Here is an 11467-nt window from a genome sequence, read left to right on the forward strand (position 1 = left end):
TTGGCGAAACAGGAACCCAGCAGGTGGAAGTTCCACCGAAGCAGAATGCGGAACGTGGAATTTCAAGAGTGGAAACCACAAACCACATTCAGCACTTAACGTACAGTCCGTCAAAGAAGCTCTTGATTTGATCAAAATTCCATTATTCCCAGTGTTTACCTTCTCTCTCTCTCACGTCTCAGCTGGTAACTGAAATCGTCTGGCTTTATGTTAAGATTGGTGAAAATTCATCACACGGTCGAATGAGTTAAGTCATTATCGCACTGGGCTATTTTTCCTTCAACCTCCAATTAATCTGCGGTACCGCTCACCTTCAGCCCTTTTCCAGCCGTAAAATCACTATGGCAGACTATTCAGTTTTCTCAACAATTTTCGTGTAATGTCATATGATATGCTGGAGGAGAATTATTTTTCTCTGCTCCAACAGTCGGAGGAAATTTTGCCCAGTGTGATAACGCCTTCAAGGAAGCGAAGCCATACAGGTGAGAGAGACAAGAACTTTGAGAACTCGTACATGGCAAATACCCTCTTCCCAGAAAATGGCCGTGACGCAACAGAACAAAGAGTGTGTGTGTGTGTGTGTGTGTGTGTTTGAGAGAGAGAGAGAGAGAGAGAGAGAGAGAGAAAGTTGTGGTGAACTGAATGGTGTTTGAAGTTGTCTTTGGTAGTGACCTGAATGGATGATGATGGTAATGATAATGAATCAAGTGATGGAGATGGTGGCTAAAGGACACGCTATTCTTGGGGAGTATGGAGGGCAGGAGGAGGAGGAGGAGGAGGGGGCGGAGGAGGATGATCAATTTCTTGAAGACCTCGAAGAATATCAAGGTCCCAACTCACGCCCTGAAGAACAACAGTCAAGTTCTATAGTCACTAGACCAAAGAAAACCGATCAAGTACTTTACTAGGCCACCCGTTCCACAGGTGCAGGTGCTGGAGGACGGGAGGTGGAGGAGGAGGAGGAGGAGGAGAAAGGGGGAGGTGGGAGGTGAGGAAGGAGCGAGCAGGCGTCCTCAACCACAGGAAGAAAAATTCCAAGAAGTGACAACGATTACTCATCTTCTGGGCAAGCTATCTGCCCCACGTACCTGGTACCCGATGCATTTGTATTGTCTATCCTTGGTGTTCTTACAAATACTCGCTTTGGAATCCCGGTAGTCTCGCTCTATACCGTGGAATCTGTATTTTAAATTAATTTAATCTTCGAAAGAATGGCACACTCTGAAGATTTTATCATGGTTAAAGTAATATAATTTCATTCTTAGTGGATGACGTGGATATCTGTTCAATCTGTTCTTGTCGTTAAGCGATTTTATTAAAATCTTACTTAACCCAACAGGACTATCACCTGATAGGATGTATTTTCTTTTCTTTTTTGAATATAATATATTCTTTCTTCAACAACAATTAGAATTCAACAAATCCCCACACTCGCCCAGTCTCCAGACAGTTCCAAACACGGGTCTCCACTCATAGCATGAATGGTTGGACATTTCATGTCTACGTAGCCATGGAAGCCCACGTATGTTTGCCTTCAGTCATATTTTTCCTCGTTTTTTTCGGGAACTTATGTCAACCTAGATTGGGATTCCCGGTTTGAAATGCGCACGCGCAGTGCTTTCTTGTTTAACAAGAATAGACTGGAAAAGGTGGGATTTATATGATTGGGACGAAGAGTGATACAAATTATGAAGGCAGTGTGTAAATACATCAGAGATTGTAGCTTAACATACAAAAACACCCCAAACTAGAGAACAAAAATGGACGAATATTTAAAGCCTCCAAGAAAAAATGTGTGTGTGTATATATATATATATATATATATATATATATATATATATATATATATATATATATATATATACAATAAACAAACTTTCCAAATAGTACGGTGGGTCAGCGAAAATGGTAAACTTTCGTAATACGCCGATTTAAATATAAATAAATAAATAAAAATATGGGAACCAAATCATGAGACTAATCCAATCGTCTGGTGGGACTTCACGAGCATTGCGTAACCTCTTGTAAAACATAAAATAGGTAAGAATATATACACGCATACAAACGCCTATACTCATAGACACCCACACGCACAAGTGATTTGCACTGTTGACCTTGCAAGCTTTCATAACGATGCAGTCCAGGTCTCAGCCCAGGTTCGTGCAAGCGACAGGTGCAAAACATCGTCCTCTCCACTTGAACCCGTACCTAAACGTGTTTCACTGAGACATAAATAGATAAATACATAAATAATTAGATAAATGGATAGACAGAGAGGGTTGAAAGCTGGACGCAAGAAATGTTTCATGGGTCAGTATAGATTTCATGACAGCAGAACGACAGGTAAAATGGCGAATTCGATCCTCCTGTTGTGGTAGGAGATCAAGATGCGACATCCTGTCACTGCTGGTCAGGTATTCCTTCGCGTTTCCTGCACTTTCAAGAAATGAATAAATAAAGAATAAAACACTCTCCTAATGCGTCTTTCCCACAACTGAAGAAATAACAAAGAAAGAAAGAAAGAAGGAAAAAGTTTGGGCCAACTCACCGGCAACGTTTGTAAGAAAGAAAGAAGAAGAAGAAAAAAAAATGGGCATCCAAAGTCCAAACCCCGTCACCCACCTATTCCTCTCCGATCCAGTTCCTTCGACATTTGCTCACATTAATGGGGAGAAGGAGGAAGGGGGAGAGGAGTAGAAGGAGGAGGTGTAGGAGGAGAGAAAGGGGGCCACGCGTCTCCAAGAAGGCGGCAATGAGAGGACAACAACAGTGACGTAGCGATGACGTCATGCCGGAACTCGGCCGAGGTCCTGCGTTCGCTTACCTGCCACCTCGCCCTCCCTCCCTCTATCTTCCCCCTTCCACCTCCCCTTGCACATTACCACGCACTTCCACGGACTACCCAAGGTTTCTAAATAATTATTGCGGGTTTCTTAGCGATTTTAAAGTCCTTACTAATAATCTAAATACCTACTTTACGAACTTATGAGAAGTTTCTGTGCATTCTGTATGTTTTCAAAACTAATTTTGAGGCTGTACTCTTGGCGGGAACCGACCTACTAATTTTTTTTTATCACATTCTATCCTGAAATAAAATCGCTTGCCAACATTCAGAGAAAAATATATACAAATCTAAATCAACAGGGTAGAATATTATTTAGTTATTTAATTCTGTCATACGCCAAATGACCTGATTTAGCTTACATTATAACTGTTGTCTTTATAGGCTTTATCATGTCCCGAAAATTATTACGCATTTTTAATTTTCCAAATTTATAGCAATATTCTAAATCACTGAATATAAATGTTATATTCCTAACACACACACACACACACACACACACACACACACACACACACACACATATATATATTAACACTGGCGACATGACACCATCAAATAGGAGACTGCGTCATAAGACTCGATACGTCATCAAATTGGAAAACACGTTAAAACAATGAAAATATGACGTCAAAAAATGGCCATGATTTCGTACAATGATATACGTAATGAAACTGCTTCATGACAAAGATAAATAAATAATGTAATGGAGCTGGAAAATGTGAAAAGTGACTAATTTACAATCCGTAAGTAGACAGTATGACGCCAGTTCTGGTGGCCATTGGTGTCTTGACTGCCCGAACACACTAGGCAAAGGTGATGGCTTAGGTTGTGGGCTATATCAGCACCTGGAGCCTTTATCTCTTAGGCACCATGTCATATGGTATTGGCAAACCTAACAGTACACGACAACTCCAAAACCTGGGGACCATTATTGTAATGAACCATATGAAGAAAAAGAAAAATCTCGTCCTGGTTACACGAATGAAATGAGAGAAATCACCGTCCAGCTCTGTGCCTGAGTCACACAGTTCCGGCCAGCAACCACTGACATATCCATCTGTGGAGAGCGGCCGAAGAAGAAGAACAACAACAACAAGAACAAGAACAAGAAGAACAAGAAGAAGAGAAAGACGAGGAAGAAGAACAAGAGAAAGAAGAGGAAGAAGAACAAGAGAAAAAGAAGAGGAAGAAGAACAAGAGAAAGAATAAAAGAAGAGAAAGAATAAAAGAAGAAGAGAAAGAAGAAATAGAGGGGGAAAAGAAGAAAATGAAGAAGAAAAAAACAGAGAAAGAAAATAATGAGAAACAAGAAGTAAATGAAGAGGAAGAAGAAAAAAAGAAGAAAAAAAAAGAACAAGGAGAAAACTGGAGTTGTGGAGAATTTGAGGGCAGCCGCGAGTAATGATATTTAATATTTTTTCTCTCTTCTGGCCACACACACACACACACACACACACACACACCACACGCACACACACACACACCTGGTACTTAATATGCCCCAGCAGTAAGCATGAGACAAAAAATCCTAAATCTGAGAGAAGAACTATCATAGGAACAACCCCCTCTCTCTCACATGCAATCAACGCCTAAGGGAGAAGTGTACGATACCCCTACGGACCAGATCAACTCAGGATTCTTTTATAAATGGAGATTAATCTTGACTCAAAGAAGAATGTTGACCGACTGTAACATCTACTCTATCTCTCTCTCTCTTTCCTCTCTGCTTCCCTCTCCTTAATTCTCTCTTTTAGGAAGTCCACGAGTCCATCTCTTCGATGCAATAATCCCCGTGGATACAATGGCTGGTTAGTGGCATCAAAATACTTTTTTTTTCGTCCCACTTCCCTCCCTTTCTACTCGACCCCTCACCGCTCTCTTTCTCTCTCTCTCCCTCCACTTTCTATCTCACTCTACCTCCCCACCCTCAATCTCTCTCTCCTTTATCTCTCCCTTTCTCTCTCTGCCCCCCTTCTCTCTCTCTCTCTCACTTCCCTCTCTCTCCTTCTCTAATCTGTCGTAAGAGTTAAGATGGTCCAGTGATTCTTCTGCTTTCTTGAAGAACTTCCACAATGATTACGACTCAGCCGTGCATCTTTCCCGGAACTCTTGGCCGTTGTTGTTGTTGTTGGGCAAGCGAACGGGTTGCTGTCGTTGTGATTGCTAGCCTATTCTGGGGAAAACCACTATGGCGTCACCGTTACTGTTACCCCTCACACTTACTGAGAGATGGAAAAGGAAGTGTTGATTGTAGACTTATTTCGTGAAATAGAGAAGAGATAAACAGAAACAGAGAGAGATAGAGAGACAGAGGGGGGAGACTGTTAAACAGAATGAGAATGAGTGAGAGAGATTGAGAGAGAGAGAGAGAGAGAGAGAGAGAGAGAGAGAGAGAGAGAGAGAGAGAGAGAGAGAGAGAGAGAGAGAGAGAGAGAGAGAGAGAGAGAGAGAGGGGAGACAGACAGAGAAAGAGAGAGAGAGGGGGGGAGACAGAGGAAGGTAGCGATAACTGCAGCAGCAGGAGCAAAAATAGATAAATGAATTAATCAATTAAAATCCGGTCATGACCTGAACCTGTCAACAATAATAACAGACGATTTTACTCAGCAAAAGCACCCCATACTCGCTCACCCTATAAGTGTCCCAAAAATTGAAGATCCTAGAGATAATACCACACTATGCTAGACAAACAAATGTAAACAATAACTATAGCGGAAGGCAAGAAAACAAACATGATGGCAGCATACATAACAACGTATCTCCCAAGTAATGTTGACTGTTGTGTGTGTGTGTGTGTGTGTGTGTGTGTGTGTGTGTGTGTGTGTGTGTGTGTGTGTGTGTGTGTGTGTGTGTGTGATTCACCGTGGTCTTGGATCACGTGTTGGACTCGTGATCGATAGCTATTTTTCTCCCCGAAGAGAGCTCAGTAACAACTCGCAGCGCAGCGGTACTGAAATTATTTCAGCCCTGGGTGGGATTCGAACCCGGACCGCCGTAGTGGCGACCGCGAATGCTACCACTACGCCATCAAGTCGTGTGTGTGTGTGTGTGTGTGTGTGTGTGTGTGTGTGTGTGTGTGTGTGTGTGTGTGTGTGTGTGTGTGTGTGTGTGTGTTTGCTGAGACATTCTGACAGGTTGACGTTAGTAGGAAGCACAGGAGTCTTTGTCTAAGTTTATTCCTTACTAGTTTCGCAGATTTGAGTTTTCAAAGGAAAAAGCATTTCTACTGAACTAGTCAGGAATAAACTCAGACTAAGACTCCTGTTCTTCCTACTCCCATTTCGTCAACCTGTGAGAATGTCTCAACACACACACACACACACACACACACACACACACACACACACACACACATATATATATATATATATTAAATATAATATATATATTATATATAATATATATATATATATAAAATATATATATATAATATATAAATATATATTATATATATATATATATAATATATATATATATATATAAATATAAATGTAAATACAATAAAAATCCAACATTCTAACATGAATAATGACATTAACCGATACTACGAATACCACACACACACACAAAAAAAAAAATCTTTGTTAAAAAGTAATGGACAAATGGACTTTTTTTTTTAAAGAGACCGACAAGATCAGGAGTGACCACCCGCGGTACGTGGAAGTATAACATACGGGTGTATGTTACCTGGGCCAATGGTGACATAGGGAGAGTAATGCGCGGTTTGGCTTGTGTAGATTATTCCATCAGATACGTGTGCGTCAGACTAAGGGCGGTCGTGGTGTGGTCCCTACCGCGAAGGCCTAGCGACGAGCTACAGTACAGGTCAGACTGACTGACTGAATTGTCCGAATCTGACTGCGCTGCTAGCTGATGATGATTATTTTATTTATTTATTCATTTATTTTTATGCGAGCTATGGAGCCCGGCGCTGTTTTGGGCGGCTATGGGACGCTACCCAGGGGCGCTGATTTCCTCGCGTGGTCTATCGAGGTGGTGGAACAGCTCGCACTGCCCTCAGCAGTGTGCTCAAGTGCCGTTGCGCTGTACGGAGGAGTTTCGCTGCTCTAGTTGCCTCGCTGATGTAAGGTTGGGCCTCCCCGAGCTGCGGGACTGTCTGTCTCAAGCTGTTAGTGGTAGGGCACTGAAGTAGGTAGTGGGCGAGTGGGTGGCGGGCGGGGTGGCCACAGTGGTTGCACTCTTTAGTGGCCAAGTCCTCTCGTGGTTCCTCTCTGGAGCAATAGCCCAGCCAGAGACGGTGCAGCGCGACTTCTTCTGCTCTCCTTACATCTTTGGGGCTCTCGAGGCTTTGGTAATCGGTGGCCAGGGCATACCAGGCAGCCTGGTACTTGGTGGCCTCGAGCTGCCGGTGATGCAGATGCGCATGACGGGCTGTGGTGCGTCTTACCAGTGTCTTGATCTGTCCAAAGGGCATTGGGACATGATGGCTGACAGCTGGGAGGGCTGAAGCTGCTCGTGTCGCCGCATCTGCATCCTTGTTCCCCCTTATTCCAACGTGGCTGGGGATCCAGTTGAGTCTCACCCGATTCCCCGCGGTTGCCAGGCTCTGGATGAAACTTAGTGTGGTCGTGATGAAGGCGATGTCTTGGGTGGGTCGTGCCTGCTGAAGTACCTGTAGAGCGGCCCTGGAGTCAGTGTGAATGATCACCGTTTCCTCACGGCGGTTGGTGGCGTGCCGGAGGGCGTACTGGATGGCGACCACTTCCGTTTAGAAGGTGGAGCATGGTCAGATGTCCTCCATGAGAGTACCTCCTCTCCTATGACCACTGCCGCCCCGGTTGTGCCTCTGCCGCGATCAACGGATCCATCCGTAAAGTACACGGCGCTGCCAGGGTCCCAGGTCTGTGCCACGGTCACAAGGGCGAGCTGTCGTAGCTCCTCCAAAGAACACAGCCTTTGATGCAAGGAGAGACGTATGTCACCTCAACAGGCGGTTGCTCCCACGGGGGTGGTTCTTGGTATGCCTCGGTGGGTTGGTAGGATGCTCGTAGCAACTTATTGGCTGCGCCGGCGACTCTGTAGATCCAGGTGTTAGCGGTGAAGAGGTTCCTATTGTGCGGTAAGATCATACTAAGCCTGGTGTGCAATGCCGTCTCGCTGTCCTGTAGGAGGATCTTGGCCACCCTGCAGGCCACGATTTGTTGAATTCTGATGATGAGGGGAACCAGCCGAGTCTCGCTCTGTAGTACACAGGCGCTGGTCCCCAACATGGTTCTCATGGCCTAGTTCTGGATAACTTCAACCTTCTCCCGCAGTCCGCCGTTGAGTGCGACGAGAACAGGCGCGCTGTAGTCGACTAGGTAGCAGACGGCGCAGGACATCCCTGTCCCAAGTCTTGTCATAGCCCTCATCACTGCGGTCCTCGCTTGCGTCCTCTCCCTCAAGTAGGTCAGCCTATGATCTAGCCATACCCCGAGGTACTGGTAGGCCTCCGTCCAGTTCAGCCTCAAGTCCTGGACGTGTAGAAGCCGGTTTGGTGCGGGTGCCCTGAACATCATGGCCTCGGACTTTTCGGCTGAAATCTTCAGTCCCAGCTCCTCGCTTCTCTCGCTCAGGAGGTTGAGGGCCTCTTGTGCTTTGGCGATCAGGTTGCCTAGTCCGGTGACGACGAGGACTAGGTCGTCGGCGGAGCTAAGGAGCACTGTGCCAGCCGTGAATGGTAGGCTAACCAGCTGCTCTATCAGGAGGTTGAAGAAAACAGGGCTGAGGATCCCTCCTTGTGGAGTCCCGTTCTCATAGGTCTTGTAGGATGACGTGTGGAGTTTGATCCTGGCACGCCGCCCCTGTAACCCTCGATCCAAGCTTGTAGCCGCCCTTGGATGCCCTTGCTGACAAGGGCTTGCTAGGATCGCGAGGGGGCACGCCAGCTCGAAGACCCTCTGCAAGTCGAGGAATACGGCAACGGCAGCCCGATTATCCACGTAGTTTAAGATCCATGATGCTGTCTGAGGTGCCAACACCTTGGCTGAACCCAAATACGTGTGGGTGACGGGGTTCCAGTCGCCAATGAAGCCGGTTGAGGACAATACTTTCTGCTGTCTTGGCCAGGCAGCTGAGGAGGGAGATGGGCCGCAGTTTGAAAGGGTCTTTGGGCTTGGGTATCGGTTGGATGTCCGCCGATTTCCATGCCGACGGCAAGTGGCCGATCAGCCACGAGTGGTTGATCAGGCCTAAAATTCCTTACTCACCGGCTGGACCTGCGTGAGCCACTATGGTGTAGGTGACCCCGTCGGCACCGGTGGCTGTGTCTCGCCCTGCTCGCTTGGCTCTGGTGAGCTCCCTATGGGATGAAAGGGCAGTCCGCTGGGGTCCGGTCTTGTCCTGCCATCCCAGATGAGGCGCTCCTCCTCCAATCGGAGACACTGTAGCGTTCGGCTCATCTGCGCAGGAAGTTGGTCGCTGGCACATCTGTGCGCTGCCCGCTCGGGGCAGGTAGTATATATACCTCACGCCTAACCAGACGCGACTTAATTGGGGTGACCCATCCTAGCCTCCGAGCGTTGAGTCACGTCAGACTGCCACAAAAGTCTACTATGCATCAACTTGCACCTACAAGCATGCTTATGGGGTACATGTACACCACAGCGGTGGGTACGGGTGGAGAGCGGGGGGAGGGGAGGGTAGGGAGAAGGACAAAGAGATGGTCTGTGAAGTGAGATGAATTCATGACGAGGAAGAAGAGGAGGACGAGGAACGAGAGGATATGGAACACGAGGAGGAAGATATAGAGGGAATAAGGGGAACAGTATAACAGGGATTGCTACATAAAAGGGGACTTAATGCAGGCGAGAAATATCTTGATGGTGATTTCTTCATTTTATTAAGAATCTGATCAGGCGATTATTGGTTGTACAACTAGGCCCTTGACCTAACCATTCCTCGTGCCGGGCCTTGACCTCGGCATTGCCTCCTGCCAGGTACGTGACCTGGGGAGTCTCCTCCCTCGGCGGCACAGCTGTCCGATAATAAAAGGAGTTGGTGGGTTGCTGTATGTGAGACGTGTTAGTTAACAATTGCATAGGTGTTAGTTCCGTTATATAGGGTTTAGTTGTATGGTTGGTGGGTGTGGTTAGATATGGTGTTATGGTAATGTAATTGGGGTAGGTATGAAGAAGGTTTCAATGGGTCTGTCTGGTGACATTAGTGTTGTGACACTGGGAGCATCCTGTTATGATATTACGTGGGTGTTTTGCAATTGGGAATTCTGTGAAGTCTGCAAGATTAAAGCTCTTGTCAAAGGCGAGTACCATGATGCATGTGTGTGGATCACGTGCTTGATTGGTGATGGTTAGTGACGGTTACACAGGAGAGGAAGATTCAAAGAGATGAGAAAGAGGAAAAGAATGAAGAAGGAGGGAAACGAGGAAGAGGAAGAAACAAGAGGGGAAAGAATAATGAAGAAAAAGAGTAGTAAGGAAAGGATGAGAAAGAGAAAGATGAAAACAAGCAAAAGATAAATGAGGAAGAAAAAGAGGAAGAGATGGTAGAAGAGGAGTAGGAGGAAAAAGAGGAAGAAAAGGAAGAGGGGGAGATGGAGAAAGATGAACTGAGGGAAAAGACAAATGACAAGGAAAAAGAGGAAGAAAAGGTAGAGTAGGAGAAGGAAGAAAAGAGAAAGAGAAAAAAAGAAGAGGAGTAGGAGGAAGAAAAGGAAAAAGAGGAGGAGGGGGTGAAAAAGAAGAATAGGGAGAGGAGGGACAGGAGGAGGAAGCAGAAGAAAAGGGGAATAGGAGGGGGGAGTAGGCGGGGAAGGGGGAAGGGAAGGTGGGGAGCAGGGAATGGAGCAAGCTGGAGATAGAGTAGACATTCGGAGTGGTGTGGCGAAGACCAGAAGTTGCCTGTGTTTGCAGTAGTGCATGGTTCTTCCCTGTCTGGAGATTGCATCATTACTGCTGTATGCAGACATACGTCTTCAAGCGGGTCGATAGGCCTGGCTTGTACAAGTGGGCGTATCAAATCTGCAAACAGTACACATACACACACACACACACATAATCATCTGTATTGATCCCTAATGAATTAGAAGTGAATTGTTTTTTCCTGATCATAAACAGCGACTCATAAACCCCTGGGTGGAGGTGTTGAGCCGACCTCACAAACATACACGTCTACATACAAACATAATGTACTCAGTTATCATTTAAAGAGTTCAAAACTTACTAAACAAAGATTGGACTGAAAAAAGGGATGAAATAAAAAGAAAATGGGCCAAACCCTGCAACAACAAACTTGGAAATGTCATCAACGCTCACCCACACTTTCATGCAAAGCTTCACACATACTATGTGTAGTTAAGAGACTGTAATCTACAGGGTAAGGATTATGCTCATAGTGTCTCGTCTTTTTGCTTCAAACTTGGATCTGAATTTGTTTATGTTTACTACCTGCAGTGTTTCTTCTTCCGTATTGTCCCATTAATCAGTACATTTGTATTTACTAATATCTTTCAAACGAACTACTTTTTGTTTCCCATGCCCTCGTTTTTTTTCCAACACTGAGGCGCCTTGAAAACTGCTATCATGTCACCCACCCCCTCTCTCTCTTTTATAGCGGTGTAACATACTGGTATATATTACTGGACTAGGTGACGTGGGGAGAGAC

At 45.6% G+C, this 11467-nt stretch overlaps 1 protein-coding gene across 1 annotated transcript in view; it reads right to left on the bottom strand.

Moving 5' to 3' along the window:
* Window positions 1-11467, bottom strand: part of lsn (vacuolar-sorting protein SNF8) — an 84112-nt gene that overhangs the window by 18763 nt on the left and 53882 nt on the right. The window lies entirely within an intron of this gene.

This window comes from Oratosquilla oratoria, chromosome 9 (assembly GCF_046742065.1).
Source record: "Oratosquilla oratoria isolate Oo_2021 chromosome 9, ASM4674206v1, whole genome shotgun sequence".
Classification (NCBI taxonomy): domain Eukaryota; kingdom Metazoa; phylum Arthropoda; class Malacostraca; order Stomatopoda; family Squillidae; genus Oratosquilla; species Oratosquilla oratoria.